Source organism: Trichosurus vulpecula, chromosome 6 (genome assembly GCF_011100635.1).
Source record: "Trichosurus vulpecula isolate mTriVul1 chromosome 6, mTriVul1.pri, whole genome shotgun sequence".
Lineage (NCBI taxonomy): Eukaryota > Metazoa > Chordata > Mammalia > Diprotodontia > Phalangeridae > Trichosurus > Trichosurus vulpecula.
In genome coordinates this window covers 189,353,492-189,371,673 of record NC_050578.1, presented here as the reverse complement: position 1 = coordinate 189,371,673, position 18,182 = coordinate 189,353,492, and positions in this window count along the sequence as shown.

The following is an 18,182-nucleotide window of genomic DNA, read 5'->3' as shown; positions in this document are numbered from 1 at the left end:
TTGGGAGCATTTGTACCACACTGAGGCTTGGACCAACAGTAGATGCAGGGAGGAAATGTACTTCCCACATAATGGCCCTGACAAGAACAACCAAAAATAGGCAGGAAGTAAACTGGTGCCCTTGCAAAATTTCTTCTTCAGCTCTCCTGAGGCCTATAGAAAATGTATATATCAACCAAACAGACCCACTGAAAATGTTGTAGAACATTTAGGTCTATAAAGGACCTGAATATTAATTAGACAGGTGGAAGAAGGCAGGTAAGGAAATGACAAAGACAGACTTGAAGGATTTTGAAGTTTTGCCAAAATCAATCCTCTACAAAGAAAGAAACAGTAATAGCAGAAACAGCAACAACAACAACAAAAAAAAATCCAATTCTTTTTTTTTTCATTTTCCTTTTCCTTCCTCTCTTTTACATATCACTTCAGATAAGAGTTGACTTTGATGACTGCTAGAGTTCCTTTTAACTTTTGGATCATAAGATTAAGGGCTAGCAGATACTTACCTTCAGAGGTCATTTGAGCCAATCCCCTCATTTTACAGAGTAGATTGTAAATGGAAGAGGTGGAGTAATTTATCTAAATTTACATAATCAGATAGTGGCAGAACTACGATTAAAACCCAAGTTCCTCCACCCCTAAGTTGGCTGTATTTCTAGTATATCATATCCTTCCTTTATTTGAATTTAAATTTTGAGTATTAATATATATATGTATTTATACACACATAGGTAGGAAGAGATTGGACATGTATTTTCCTTGGTATAAAGAACTCAAAGTGAGTTAAAACTCTTTTTTAGAAATGTAGATCAGCAACTGTTCTATGGCTTATACTCTCAGAGATTTGCTTGAGGCACATGGAAAAGGTAAATGACATCAATCTCGTATCACATAGTAAGTAAATGCCAGAGGCTGCACTTGAAAGTAAGCCTTTCTTACTCCAAGACTGCTGGCTGTTCACTATGCCAAACTGTTCCACCACATTATTGATAAAATATATTTACTAACAAAATGATATACACAAAGGAAAAAAAAAAACTAGAACATTGGCTATGGTGGCTCACAGAGAACTTCTGCTAAAGAAAGCATAGAAGAGCCGTGATCTTTGCAGGAGAAAAAAGTAACCAACTGTAATCATACTGTCTTGAGATAGTATATTAAGTAATTTGAGGGTAGTTCCTAAACAACCTGTTATAATAATAAATACATTTTAAATGTTTGACAAAATACTAAGGTTCATCAGTAGTCTTCAATCATGTTTGGCAATTCACTTGTTTCCCTGGCAGAGCAGCTTAAAAGAAAACCGCTCACCTCTTGGGTTGAGGAGGTTGGTTTGGAAGTGGCCAGCCAATTTAATTTAAGGTGAAGAATTAGATATGAGTGACAAAAATCTTAAAAATTATCATTCCTTACTAACACCTCACTATCTCCATGTTTAAAAACATTTCCCCCTCTTAGGTCTCAAGGTGTATGTTTGAGAAAAAAAAAAAACTATAGGTAGCAATGAACTAGTTAAGACCTGACTATAGACTGTCTTTAGCGCCTTGCTCAACTCTCTTTTGATAAACTAGGATGGGATGTGGATCAAGGAAAAAACACTTTGGGGCACAAAAGTTAAGAAAATTTTGTGTAACCTCAAGTAAGTATGTCAACAAATTATGCTATATTGAAGATCACTAGTAATAACCATTTCATTTTTGTATTACTTCCTTTCCACATAGTTTTACAGGCTTTTCTAAGATTTTTTAAGTAATTTATGGTCACAAGTGATTTTTTAATTGTATAAAGACATAATTCATTAGCTATGCAGACATATGGGTTTAGAAATTTAAGATGTTAAAAAAATGGCAGAGTTCAACTAAATCTATTGCTTCCAGTGTAGAGAATGAGACTCAATATCAGAACATTTCCCCAAATAATTTTGTTAATGCAAGGATTGCTTCATCGTTTTCAAATTGATTTTATTTAAAAGTCATTTGAGACATTTGCATGTGAGAAAAGAAAGATCCCACTATTGGAGATTACTGACCACAGTGTTGATAGCTCTGGTTTTGATGTGACATAGTCAGTGATTGTATATTCATACTCAAAAATCTATATGCAGTTTTTTTAATTCCAGTTTTATTATTTCATTAAAAAACAAAAAACCAAGGAAGTACTGACAATAGTGTTAAACTTCCTCCTGTAAATCTTTGTTTTCCTATAGACGGGCATTCTTAATTAGATTTCAGGGGTCCATGAACTTGGATAGTTTAAAAAAAAAACTCTACATTTTTATTTTCACTAATCTTTAACTCAGAATGTCTTAACATGAAATCTGTTACCTTATAAAAATATGTTTGACGATAATATTTCAATATTATTGTTTTCTTTTGTTAGTTTGATAGCCCTATTTCTGCATAATTCTTTCCTAGTAATCCTATTTATTTTCTGCATTTAAAAACATTATTCTGAGGAGTCTAATAGGCTTAACTAGACTGCCAAAGGGGTTTATGACCAAAAAAAATAAGTTAAGAACCCTTGTTCCAACTGAAATTTAGTATCTCCTTCAGTTATTTTAAAACATTATCCTAAGGAATCCATAGGCATCTCCAGATTGCCAAAGAAGTCCTTGACACAAAAAATTGTTAAGAAACCCTGCTTTAGATAACTCACCAAAGCTTTTAAAAAGAGAGATGTGCCTTGATGGTCAAGAAATGTGGACATTTTCAGCCCAACAGGGGGAGCCAATTCCATATGATAAGGACCCTCTGCTGAACTATCCTGGATTGCTTTCTGATCCCCATCTCTCAGATACTATAGAGTGTATCTATTGGTGTCCTATTGTAGACCAAGAAGAATATAGTGTTTAGGGGCAGGCATGGCATGCTGGAGTAATAGTTTGTAATGGTGATCAAAAAAAATTTCTGCAAAAGTTAAAGAAAAACATTAAAGATATAACTTTCCAAAGAAGCATTTGTTTTCAGTGGTTAAATCATAGATAGAAAAATAAAGACTTTTTTGGAGCCCAAGTTAATCTTTCAATAAAATGTTTTCTGAATCCGGGCAGAGTATGTATTACTTAACGTAATTTATGTTAAATTTTGGTAGTGATTGCTTCATATGTACCATTTGTACAAATTTAAATTTAAAAGAATTAAAAACACATGTACTTAGTAAACAATTAATGTCCTGAACAGCTTGCTTACTTTATTTAAAATCAGGGTCTGTGCCTAAATTTAAGATAATATGCCAAGATATTGATACTGACCCTCCATAACTTTTTATTTCTGTTTTATTCTCTAAGTTAAAAAGGGGGTAATATGTAGACCCTTTCCTGTTAGTTTGGTTAAGGATAAAAAGCTATTTCACTGAGCTAAAGAAGATTTCTTCCTGTTATGCTTTGAGATGAAAAGGTGTCAGAGACTGGAAAATCTTTTAATCCTCTAATCATTGGCATTAACCTTTTCACAGAACAGGAACTATTATTGAGCCAAGAAATTGATTTGGTTGATTTCAGAAGTTTAGACTACAGCCTTCTGCCTTCCTCCCTTCTCTGAATTTTAAAATAGTCATCATTGTGTGTTTTTAAAAACACATATTTGTGGCTATAGTACCAATTTATTATACTTTGATAGTTTCTCTTGTATGATATTGTATTACCTAGCACTCACTAGGCATGTGATATGTGTTTGAAAAATATTTGTTTATGTCTAATTTAAAGTGGAACAGATTTCTAATTCTTTATTTGAAAATAAAGAGATCTATGAGCAGTTTGGGTAAGTATTTATCATTACCAAAATTTGAAAGTAAAAATTAATTCAGGTGTTGGTAATTGAGAATCTGTGCTACTTGCTGAATTTGGTAGAGTAGAAAGAATGGACATACAGTGAAGAGAGCTCAGTTTAAATTCTCATTCTGACATTTATTTGCTCTGTGATCATAGGAAATTCACTTACCTTCTCTGAACTTCAGTGCTTAAAATGGGCATAAAGAAACTTGGGTTGCTTACTTTATGGGATTGTTATGAGGAAAGCATCTTGTAAGCCTTAAAGAGTTAGTATCATTTATACTTTTATATGTGAAAGCAGTCTTTAAATTCTCATAGTGAAACAAAAAAAATGTAAAAAAAAAGATTATACCATGTTGCAGAAATGCTTGTTTTGTTTCATAAATTAAAAATAAAATAAATGTTAAAAATTTTAAAAATAAAGAAAATAATAATGATGGACTTAGGTATGGTTTTAAAGTTATCTTTGCTTCGAGAAGTTTTTACTGTCTTATATTTATGCATAATAATACACTTTTGTATCCACTGTGTTAAAGCAGTAATTGAGTAAGCTGAGTCAGTACTTCTATTGGGGGAGGCAATTTGATAGCAATTACATTTATTGTATATTCAGGAAGTTCAAAACATACAAATAGTTTACATCCTAAAGTGTCATTTATAAAGTTCTTCAAATAGATTTTCCCAAAGAAAAAATGTTATAAATAAGTCATAGTTGTGTCCCAAGGCAATTCAATGTATTTAATTTCTGTGTAGTGTAAAGAACTTGACACATAATCAGGAGGCCTGGGTTTGAATTCTTACCTTCAATTTCTTGTCTTTGCAAGCATGGACAAGTTATTTTATCCTTTTAGTCTTACTTTCCCTGAGGAAACCTTTTTAAGAATTAAGACCGTATGCTTAGAGATTGAGGGAAATTTCCTTTCTTTTTTTTAACCTGTGATTTCATCCATGTCAGGAATTCCCAATATCAAAACTCCTTCTATTAATAAAGTTGTGCAATGTGCCTATAAGATTTTTTGAGACACATTGAGAGGTGCCTATAGTTACAAAGCTTGTTAGAGGCAAGAATTAAACCTGCATTTTCCTGGCTCTGTGGGCACCTTTCTATCTACTACAACAGGGCTGTCCTGGTTTTTATTGAAACAATAGACAATATATTTTGATTTGCCATTTTAGTGAGAGCTCTGCCATAGCTTGGCTTTGTTTACTAAAGCATTTATGTGCACTTCTAAGCTTGTAGGTGTGTCACATAAATTTCACTGAGGGCCTCATGAGGCCTGCAGGTCGCACTTTGGACAGCCGGGTACTACAACATTCTGCCACTCTTTATTTACTGCAAATTTACGTTAAAAATTACATAGACATGAAGATCATAGGTAGAAATGAAAGAAAGAAGATGAGCAGAAACAAAATGTGATTTCATAGAGTGGGGGCAGGGAGAAGAAATCAGGTTGTGAGGATCAGTGGGTCAAGCAGGTCCTTGTGTTGGCCATTGGGTGGCAAAGTTCGTCCAAGACAGCTTGGTTGTGATACAGAATACCCCTAAGCCTTTGGGAAGGAAGGGAGCATCCAACAGATTTTTCTCTTATATGGAAAGTTCATGAATTTTCTTCTGTAACAGGGTTTCTTAACCTTTTTTTATGTTAGAGCTTTTTGGCAATCTGGTGAAATCCTCTTTACTCCTCCCAAATCAGCCTATTTAATTCACTATCCCACTCACCACAGCAGCTTTGCCAAACCTTTTTATCCTTCTTCATATCTCCATCTCCTAGCTTTACTGACTTTCTCCCAGTTCTAGTTAAAATCTCACCTTCCACAAGAAACTTTACGTGATGCCCCTTGAGGCTAGTGTTTGCCCTCTGTTCATGATCTTCTCTTTATCCTGGGAAAGCAGTGGGAACACTGGGCCTGGAGTCAGGAAGACCTAAATTCAAATTCAGTCTTAGACATTTACTAGTGACCTCAGGCAAGTCACTTAACCTCTGTCTGCCTTAGTCTCCTCAGCTGTAAAACCTACCTACCGTTGAGGTTGTTATGACGATCAGATGAGATATTTGTAAAGTGCTTGGCATAGTTCATGGCACATGTAGTAGGTCCTTCATAAATGCTTGTTCTCTACATATCTTGTTTGTATGTAGTTATTTTCATGTTGTCTCCTCATTAGGCTGTGAGCTCCTTGAGGACAGGGACTGTCTTTTGCATTTCATTGTATTCCCAGCACTTAGCATGGTACCTGGCATATAATAGCCACCAAAATGCTTTTTGACTGAGTAGAAATAGTATAATTGTATTTCATTAATTTCCTCCCACTAATTCAGACTCTGATGAGTCTGAATAGTCATAGCCATCTCATCAATGAAACAACGAGCATGGAATTATAGAATGTTTCATCAAATTGTAGAAAATTATATTTTCACCAAGATTGGAAGCATTTTGCGTCAGAGTAACCCCTTTGTGCCATTGGTTGAAGTGATATACTTATTATTTACAATTTTTCTTTTGTCATGTTATAAAATTCCATCTTTCTCTACATCTTTCTCTGATTTCTAACTGTAGTTGGATGGACTTTAATGGGATTTAACAAATCTAATCATTGTTTCAAATGCAAATTTGAGTTATTTTTATTTCTTAAGTAAGATTTGCAAAAATAATGCTAGTTTTCATATGGAAAACCACTTAATTGCATGCAATTAATAATTTATGAATCAACATATTTATCTATCTTTTAATTGAGGAGTAATTTTCCTAATCAGCTTCCAGATGTATATTAGTCATTGCTAGTGAAAGGGTGGGTCTTATATGAGATGAAACCAAACTTTCCCTAGTCTAGCTACTTGTGGCCAAAAAGCCAGTTGCTTCTTCTCTTTCTAGAGATTGCTCAGGGGGACACTGATCTTATTCTGTCATGCATTTCAGGATAGTAAGTACATATTCCCTATTTGTGGTGTTACATAAAATTTTCACTACTATATAAAAAGATGTAGAATTAGGCCCTTAATTAAATAGGGAAAACAGAGAAGGAGTGAATCGAAGTGTTTTCTGTAATCTCACACTACTTTATGCCCCCCACAATATTTTTAATTCAAATATTCTTCCTGTCATGTTGTATTTTTATGAATCTGAAACATCATTCTCTCTAAATGTTAAATTTGAGGGTGACCCCAATGGCCATGGAGAGACACATGGCCTCTGGAAGGTTGTTCCCAAAAACGGGCCATGTGGAAGAATTAGAACAAAAGGGATATCATGGAGGAAATGTATGAATGGAAAAGGAGATGGGCCTGTCCTGTTGTGAGATTGAGGGATAATAGATTGAGAAACCAAGGTTTGTATTGATACCCTAAAAAGTAAGAAAATCTCAGGAGGAGGCTTCCAGCATGTTGGATAGCAGATTCTCTGTGAAATATGTATGAGATAAAATTAATTTTTAAAAAATTTCACTAATGGAAAGCAGTCTGGATTACAATCCGTCCTGATGTAGGGGACACGCACGCACACACACACACACACACACACATATTACTGTAGATCATATTTCATTTTATGTATTGGAGTATATAAAGATGATGTAGAAGAAAGAATATCTCACTTAGAATCAAAAGGCTTGTATTCTAGTTTTCACTCTGCTGCTTATTAACTAGGTTTTCTTGGGCTAATTATCCTCTCTCATTGTCAGTTTCCTCATTTATAAAATGGAGATAATGATACTGTCTATTGTGAGGATCAGTGGATATAAGATGGATGAAATTGCTTTGTAAATTATAAAGTATTATAGGATTATTATTTATGATATCAATTTTTTGCACAGAAAATATTAATGTGACAAGGGTTACATTTTTATGCTATTTAAAAGTGTTTTCAATCTTTAGTGAAGAAATATTTATTAAGCAGTTTTAGTTTTCATCTCTAGGAAAGGGAAATGTACCTACTACTTACTGTGCTTAGGGTGGTTGAGTCCATAATGCTTAATAAAACATTGTCCATGTTCTCAAAGAGATTATGATCTAGTAATGAGACAGCGAGAAACAATATGGTATGGCATATGGTGAGTGGACCAAAATGCCTGAATGGTCTTGGGGCAAGTTCTAGCTCTGTCACATTTTGACTTTGTGTCCCCAGGTAAGCCACTTTCCATTTGACTATGAGCAACTTGAACGCAGGTGAATATGGTTGGTTATTATTGTTGTTGCTTATTCATTTGTTTTTATTTTCCATAGAACTTAGCACAATGCCTGACACACAGGGTGTACTTGATGAGTACTTGGGGACTGACATACTGACTTAATGTAGTAGTCTCCCCAGGCCACCATCTAAGACCAAAAGTTGCAGACAGTTGCTGACCTACATTTTTTAAAAGTTTCCATAGCGTCCACAAAATCATGAATCTACACAGCTCTAGATCAAAAAAAAAAAAAACAAAAACAAAACAAAAAAGGCTAGGGGGGAGCTGGAGGATAGACAAACATACATAGATCTATTCCAATAAAAAATAGAAGGTAGTCAGTGCTATAAGAGAAGGTACAAACCAAATGTTTTAGGAATTCATATTAGGAAAAAAAAAGAAATATTTGGTTAAAGATATCAGGGAAGGCTTAATAGAAAATGAAGTATTTAAGCTGGATTTGAGTGTTGGCTAGAATTTGACAGGGAGATATGGAGAAGGGAGAGACGTATTTCAGGCAGAATAAACCATAAGAGCAAACACAATGCAAAGAGTAGCCTTGAATGTGTAGGGAAAGGCTATAATGTAAAGTCTATGAATGTCAGTTAGGGGAAATTAAAAGAACTGGTAGGATGTGGTCAGGTTATGGCTGACCTTTCTTCATTTTTAGAACAATTTTTAAAAACTAGAATTATACTTTTGTTTAAGTTGACATTTGCAACTTTGAATTAATTGGCTTACTGATTCAGTTATGTGTTATCAGATTGCTTGTGATATAGAGGTTATGTTATTGTCATTATAATCAGCTTTAGAGCTTTTAAATTTATAGTGCCCTTTCTTCATATTTCCAAATGAGACAGGTAATGTCAGTATTATTAGCCCATTTTACAGATGACAATGAGGGTTGCAGAGGCTAAGTGACTCATATACCCACTGTCACACATCTAGTAAATGTTAAACTGAGTATTCAAGTATGATCTTCTGGATCTATGTCCAGAGTGATTATTTTCCATAATGGATTTGTGTGAGTTGGTTCAACATGTATTCATTTGTTACCATTGAATGACTGTATTGCTTTTATCATTCACTCTAAGAAATAATTTGTAACTTGTACCATTTGAAAAGTACAATGAAAATACTCATGATGGTTATGAAATAAAATTATTACTATAGTTGAATAATATCATCTCATGACATGCAAAGCTTATATTTAATGCTAATTCACTGTTCTTATTCTAATAATAAAAGGGTAAAGTTTAATTCAAGATTTTCAACTGCTGGATTTATTATATTTTCCTGTGGCTGCACTTGGAAGACAGCCATTTTGCTTATTACAAAGCAACATTTGGCTAAGGAGTCAGGATCATTACGTTGTGCCCCAAATAAAATAATATGAATATACCTTTTTTCATTGTAAATAAGCTGCTTTGTTAGACTATGTCGTATTTCAATTAGCTAATTGGTTTGAGTGCTTATGCTAGGGGTACAAATCATAGCCTAGCCACAGTCTGTCATCACAGCTAATTCTTATTCATGATTTTTCATATGTCTCCCATAAAGGGACTACCTAATGTGCTAGAGATCTTCATTTGCTTCTTTAATATTGGGGGAAATATTTTGGGGGCACCAGGACATGACTCAGAGGATCTATTTTCACAACATTCTTATTACATGACTAATCTATTTCATTTTCTTAATGAGATATTTTACAATATTATGCATGTGTAAGAAAGGCAGCATGGCCGAATGGATAGCTATCTGACCTTGGAACTGGGAAGAACTATGGTCAAGTTCTGCCTGTGACACACAGACCATGTGATCTGGGCAAATAACTTAACCTCTCAGTGCTATAGACAACACTTGAAGTCTATAGCTTGCAGAGAAGATGCTCATCTGTATTTGTAGTTGTTTCCTCATCCAAGAAGGATGGGAAAGAGATACCAATGAAATTACAAGTCTAGTTACTATCCTTATCCCTTGCATACAAATAATGTTTGGTTTAATGCAGCAGCCTGCTATGATCTCCCATATGTCATTTCCATACCACACAGTAATTTATTTTTAGAATGCCTTTCATTTTGAAGGATCTCCCATGTGTTTCAATTTTGGGGGGGGAGTGAGATGGCTATCACTATTATATTTGTTGTGTTAGAATAGGCAACAGCAACCATGAACTTTATAATAAAGGAAAAGGTATTTGTTTTTAATAAAGGATTATAGGCATGAGGTGCTTGAAGGCTTGTTTTTTTTTTCATTTTGGTTGTTATTGATATTATTCACTTTTGGAAAGAAAACCAGGAGATGTTTAATTGAACTACCAAACTTTAAAAGAAATAAAAATTTTAGTTATATGTTTCTTAAGGATGCCAAATATCATCAATATTTTACGTGACTCAAGCCTGTTAATTAGATATGTTAGGGGAATACATTTTGAGTATGCTGACATCATGAAATGATACTGTTAAAATAAGACCATATGTTAGAGATATTAAAGGTACTAGAGAGGACATGCAATCTTTTTTGTCACTAGCTTTTAATTAAATCTTCATAGAAATTTATGTTTTTTGGAGAATCCTGGGAAGATTTGCTAGAGATAAAAGTTTTTGTTTTCTTTGTCCTTCTCTAAAACTTTGTTCAAACACTTGGGCCTAAACATTTATATTTGGCATCATTTCAATGGCAGCAATACAAATGTTTTCAGTGGCAAGTGATGGATGGATGGATGGATGGATGGATGGATGGATGGATGGATGGAGGATGTTAATGGGCTATGTCTTTACTCTTAAAATCGGGGTTAGATGGTTCTGAGTGAATTAGCATATTGGGATTGTTTAAACATATAGTCCAAGTGTCCTTTTTGCACACCTAAAAACTCTTTTTACAAACTCCTGAATGTTATTTCCATATCTATCATTGCAGTGAGCCATGGAACCAAATGGTATATTTCATAATTACTTACATACTTCCAACCATATAGGACTTCATTGGTTTGGGTTCTTCTTTAAAGCATGTAGAGCCCAAGGTTCCATGAATCATGGTTGATGATGTTTTATTGGATTTCTGAATCCCACTCCCTACAGATTATTCTCTGACAAGTGAGCAGTCAGTTGAAAAGCTTCTTTGCCCAAAACTTGACTGGACCATGGACAGTACACATAGCTGGATGAAACATTAAGGGAAGCCTTACCTTGGTAGATCCTACTAAAGTTTGGACTGTGGCTATTAAAAACTAGGAGTTACTTCCATATCCATAAATGCTGAACTGAATTGAATTGTCTGAATAGTAAGGAGACTGGAGAGAAATTGTAGAGGTAGAATTGACAAGGCATGACAGTATAGTGTATTATAGTAGAGTACAGTATAGTATAGTATAAAGGAGAGGGAAGAATCGAAGATGACTTGTTTTTATTTTTAAATCTAATTTTAATATTTTTTTAATTAACATTTATTTTCTTTCCCTCCCACCCCACTTCACAACTGAACAATAAAACACACACACACACACACACACACACACACACACACACACCCACACCCAACAGAACAAATACGCATAGTCAAGCCAAATTAATTTCCAAACTGGTCATTTTCAAAGCTGTGTCTCATTCTTCATTTTGAGTTCATCACCTCTCTGTCAAGAGGGGATTAGTTTGCTCCACCATTAGTGCTCTGGAATTATGATTGTTCACTGAATTAATCTGGATGCTAAAATTATGTTGAGATTTCAAGGCCATATTATTGAATGTATAGGGATGCCATCAATAAAAATTGAAAAGTAAGGAGAAAGAGCAAATCTGGGGGAAAGTGTTTTGGGTTTAACGCATGATAGTTTGAATTTATGCACTTAACTGAAAGATTAGTAAGGTTTTCAAAGCCTTCAATTTTAGGCTTATTTTTATCATTCCTTTAAAAATTCTAATCAAGATTGTCCTCTATAGAATAAGGAAGCATCATGCTTTTCAGATGTGGAAATTTTCAAAATTGTACCCATTATTACTTGTTACTCGTTTATTATAGATAATATTATTTATTTATTTTTTAAACAGTGTTAATTTTCCAAGGTTATAAAATTATCTAGCATGGGAAACCTCTCAACAAAGTTAGTCTGGGGACATAATATTTTTGGACCAGACCTTTGATTTAATTGGCACAAGTTGCTCCTGGTAAAGGAATCCCTTTACCAAAGCAGATCTGTACCTTCCTTTCCACTTCTGGTCCTTGAGAGATGCCAGGATCTTTGAGGGTTTAAATGACTTGCCCAGACCCAGAGCCAGAACGTATCAAAGGAAAGATTTGAACCTAGGTCTTCTAGACTCTTCAACTAGCTCTTTAGCCACCATGCCATGCTGCTTTTAAGTGGACATATTTTATTTATAAAGAACTGAGGCAAGTCATATTATTTCTGGGAAAATAAAGGATTCTAAAAGATCATCATTTGTTGATTTTATTTCTACTTCAGCAGCTAAATTGTGAGGAATATTTTTTCAAGTTAACAAGTTAATAAATTTATTTTAAAAGTATATTAATAAGATATGACAGCCCTAGGGCACACATATCCATAGGTTTGTGGGTAATAATGTAACTCTTTACACAGTTTTTAAAATATACTGAGCTTTCACAAACATTTGGATATTAGTCTGGTTGTGTGATTTTCATCTGTGTGGGAAACTTGCGTATGGCTACTTCTGCCTCTAAACATACAACATTTTGTGGGTCAATCAGAGCCCTTCATAATCACCTCCTACTTTTCTTACCTTTACCCCTTACTCCCTGCCATATATTCTTTCTATCTATGGGTAAATCACTTAAGCTCTCTGACTCTCAGTTTCCTCACCTAAGAAGGGTAGGAGAAGGAGCAGAATATCAATGCTCACAGTATCTTCTTCAGAGATTTATAGTGAACTACAAACAAGACTGTGTATGTACTTTGCAAATCTGAAAACACAGTTTTACTATGAGTTATTAATCGTGCATTTTCAATTGAAACATTGCCAAATATGCATCTGTAATAATTCACATTGCAATGTATTAAATTACTCAAATTTCTAAGTAGCTTAATTTCTGTGACAATTTTATACTTTCTCATGTAAGGAATGTGTTTACCATAAAAGGTCCCCAGTTATTTTCAGGTATAATGGAATAATGGTGCTTAGTCATGGTGGCATGTTTTAAAAGCATGTGCCATATTTCAGGACTAACATTAGCCCAGGATTTCAGTAACATTTTATGACCATGACAGTTTAGTTGTGCAACTTGAGAACTTAGTATTTTCAGCCACAGTTTCTCAGGGTGTTATTTAAAGAAAGTGAAACTCTTCTTATAGGATCAGATATTAGGTTTCTACTAACTGTGTAAAATATATAGTTTCAAGTTACAGTAAGGAAAACTGAGGATCTTTAGGCATTCTAATGTGAGTCAGTCAGTGTTATCCATACCATGTGTTGGAACACCAGTTGGAACACTAAAAGCATTGACCAGGTCTATAATATATCAGGGATCTGGGATATTTTTCACAATGAAAATGCTCTACCGGGGCAGATCACCGTCCCTCTATGACTTCTGTTGCGTTTGTCCTTCATTCTCGAAGAGGACCATGACATCAGGGAAATGATGACATGACTTGCAGTTGACTGTGATTTGAGTGAGGGAAGGCTGCCTCTATGACTTAAAAGATCATTAAAAGAGTTATCTGAGGCTCAGCAAGGTGTAGTAGTGTGCTCATCTTTATATAGCTAGCAAGTGGGAAAGGTAGGATTTGAAAACATCTCCTTGACTTTGGGTCTACCTTTCAACATATCCACTCTACAGAGCTGCCCCTCCTAAAATTAAAATTATTAAACTCTAACTACAAATTAGCATTTGAAATAGATGCATCTGACATATCTAGACTTTTTACTAGTTGAGGTGGAAATAGATCAGGAGAGTTATCTTCATTTTTTTAAATGGTAACGATCACTGCTTCAGCTTAGAAGTAACAATTTGTGTTTATTGAAATGCTGATCATCTGTAAAATCAGGATGCATTCAAGAGATATTTAAAACTTCAGAGAGAGAAGCATAAATTACATGTACCAAAATACTCATAAGACTGTTGGAATTGTCTCTAGGCAGTAAATGCTACATACAGACTTAGTCATTTTCATGTTTTATTGAATTGGCCCTGGTACATGAACATTAAAATGTAAATGACTAAAATAAAACATTTAGATAAATTTGTGAGAAATTAGTTTATGTTATACAAGACTATTTATTTTTTTATGACTGAATAATAATTTAATTATTTATATTTTGATTGCTGAAATGCATTTCACTTAGGGTTTTTACATGGACCAGTAAAGTAGGTCCACATTACAAAGTTACTCTGTAAAGTTAATGCAAAAACATATTGTAGATATATTTTTATTCTTTGCAAGTAGAAATGTCTATCCTTTGGTGAGTCACAGATTGTTTAAAATTATGTTATTATTTAAATTTTAAAAATCAAATATGTTTAGAGTAGTTTTACATTTGATAGACTATAGAAAATAAAGTCAACTCATAATCTTGTATCCATTAAGATTAATAATTAAATGCATGACATGTTTTTTAGGAAAAAGCTTACAATTAATATTTTCTCTTTCAAAATATCTAATTTTGTGCATCCTTTAAAGATTCTATTTCCCAGGTTTAATATCATTTTAATGTGTATTTTTAGCAGCACTTTATTTGAAGACTTGTTTTGTAGGGCCTCTGAATGCCATAAAATGAATAGCAATAGCAATGAAACATTACATTTGAAAATGAAGAGTGTTCTGATCTTTAAAGAATTTACTTGGTCAAGGTTATTTCATCACCCTTAAACCAAGATTTTTTGTCTTTTAAGAATATTCTTTCACATAGAAGGTTTATTGACAAGGAATAGAAGAACTGAATTGTAACCCTGAATAAAGGAATAACACCAAAGGTTTTGAATTGCCACAGGAAAGTATGTGGCTGCTGGGTGGGAGGGCTTTTCATTTAATAGTGTTATACAAGTGATGCTGTGACAATACTTGTATTATGGCAATGATTATATGTCAGTCTCTCATTATGAACCAACCCTGATAACCACTGGTATTTTCTACAGTAGCTCATTATATATGTGTCTGTCTCCCCTTTATAAGTCCTTTCCCTGGGAGAATTTCACTGGCCATAACATTTGGCAGTTGGATGAAACTATTAATATTTAATCTGGTTTCCAAATAAATTCTTTTAGAATGATATCATATTGTAAACCTAGTACAAATAGATATCAAAGCAGAAAGGAAATGAGAATTGCAATTAAGACTTATATCATTAGTTTCTGAAACTCAAACTCTTTTCCCCCATCTACTTATTTTCTTTTCAACACTTTTCCTTATTACTGTGCAAAAATTGAAATATTAGAAACCCATATGTATCTATATGTACACAAACCCCATGTATGTATATGTATATGTATACGTATGTGAATTATGTATATGTGTATATATGTATGTTCATGTGTAATTCATATAGTAAAAACATCTGTTTTGTCTCCAGCAACTTATAAATTAGAAATAAAGAACCACTAGGAACTATTGACTTGTATCATGGGAACCTTTCTAATTTGATGAACGCTTCCTAAGAGTCCAGAGCGTGTGGCTCACTAGAAAGGACCAACAAGCATGTTCTTGCTCTGACTTTTTGAGAAGTACCGCCAATTCCACAGATCAGAGGGGCTCCTCTGATTTATTCTATTAAATATGCAGACATGCACACACACATGCACACTAACCATATTGTACATCATTCTAACTGTTCAGGCCTTTATTTCTGTCAAAAACCATCCTAAAGTTGATGGCTAGATTTATCTGGAGCTCAGCCAAAAATTTCTAATCACTATATATGCGATTAGAAATTTCCTACCCACTCTTTTTACTCCACCCCACTTTTTAGTCCTGCCCACCATACTTACAATATTTAGATCATCAATGTAGGTGGAACTCATTATGAATATAGTGTGAGGTGTAGGTCTGAACTAATTTTTTGCATACTGCTAAGCAAAAAATTTCAACAATCCATATCTGAAATAATTATTCTTACTTATATATGCGTATAGAATGATAAATGGATAGAGATAGATAGATAGATAGTGTTTATAAAGAGTTTATTATATACTAGGCAGTGTGCTAGGGGGCTGCAGTTATAAAAAACAAGAAATAATAAAGTCCTGTCCTCAATGAGTTTACATTCTAATTGGAAAAGGCAAAAAGCAGGAGGGGGAGATGGGAAGAAGGAAGAGGAATAGGGAAGAAGGGTACTCTCATGGGGGCCAGGCAGTTGGTGCAGAGGTAGAATAGACCTGAGGGGGAGCCGGAAGGGGAAAGTGAGAATAATAGCATGGCTGGTACTTCTCATGATATGGCAGTTTCACCAATATAATTAATATTTTAAATTTTTTTCTGATCCACAAATGAGCTTTTCTATTTTTAAATCTAGTATAAAATAATTTAATAATATATTTTGAAATCTGACAGGTCAAATTCTAATTCATCTTTTTTGTAATAGTTGTTTTTGATATTCTTTTATAAAGTAGGCTGTTGATATTTTAATTAATGTATTGAACCTATAATAATCTGGGACAGCTAACTTTTTACCATATTAATTTATCTAATCCTATGTAGGAGGCTTCCCTCTGTTTAGTTCTTTATTTTTTTCTGTCAAAAAATCATCCTAAACTTTTCTTTCTCTAGGTCTCAGAGGTATATATGTGTATTTAAAGAGAAGTGTGCGTGCGTGTGTGTGTGTGTGTATACACAAATACACATGTATATGTAGAGAGGTGTGTTTATACATGGACATACGTATGTATGTACACATACACATACATATAACATGTGTGTATGTGTGTAGACATACACATATGACAGAAATATCTACATGACCACATATTTTAATGGTTTTTCCCCTTGATACTTTGCTGGAGTTGTATTCTCATTGTTATATTATGTTCTTATCCTACTGATGCATTTGAAGCCACACTAACCCTGTGAAGTAGGTACCGCAGGTATTACTACGCCCATTTTAAAGGCGAGGCTCATAGTCATGAAGTGACATACCCACGTTTCCTGAGTTAATAAATATCAGAAGTTATATCATTCTGACTCCAAATCCACCATTATCCATTACACTACTCTCCCTCACAACAACTTTGTGGGGTGGTGGATGTTATCCCATTTTATATATGAAGAAACTGGGATCCAAAAACTTGCCTGAGGTCTTGAAGCTGGGTAAATGACCTGGGATTTGACCCCCTGTCCATTGTGCTTTCTTCTCTGCACTACTTTACCCACCTAGCTATAGTGCATTCTGGTTGGTAAGATTGGAGTTTTAAAGAGTTAAAATGCTTTGATTGTTAAGCACATAGGTCACATTTATATAATAGACATAGAATTGACTTTTTAAAGATCATATTTTTCTATGTGGTACCTTCAGATAGCACATAGTTTGTTTACTTATGGTTAGGTTAGACTTATTAATGTTGCTAATAAAGTTATAATGAAGCTTTTAAATTACTTGATATTTCTGAGTTTGATGGGCTTTTTTAGTTCCAAAGGATTACCTCTTCAATAAATGATCATTTTTGGAGTTGGAAAATTATTTTCTCCTCAATGAAGCTCCTAACAATTTATTATTATCACCATTAATTTATCACAAGTTTAGTACCATATCCAGCAGAATGATGAGGAATTTGCTATCTTATCAGTCATTCAATTTTTGTATAATTATATTTGTTAGGAAGGTTTTCCATATACCTTCTATTCATTGATCCATTTCTTTCCTTTGAAGCCAAAGAAACCAAGCCCTAACCATCTTGCACGAGACATGCGTTCAAATATTTGAAAATAGCAAGTAGGATTTAGTTCTTTCACTAAATTTTCCAGGAGACTTAAGATTACATCTTTAAGTTCCCATATTTTTAATTTCAACCTGTCTGGCAGTTTGAATCTATTCCTGAATTGTAATGGAATTGTGCTGTCTGGGATATCTCAGTTCAGGTAACAACAGGTCCAAGACCAGATGACAGAAGGCAGTACTGGGGGACAGGAAAATAAGGTATTTTTTGTATCATAGAGAAGTGTCAGTACTAGGGTAAGAAAAAATGGAGTTCAAAAGGGTTATAGGTGGGAAAAAAAAAGAAACAACATGTCTTCAATATACATTAATAGATTTGAGAATGTGAGAATGATGGAATCCAGAGACAAGGTCAAGG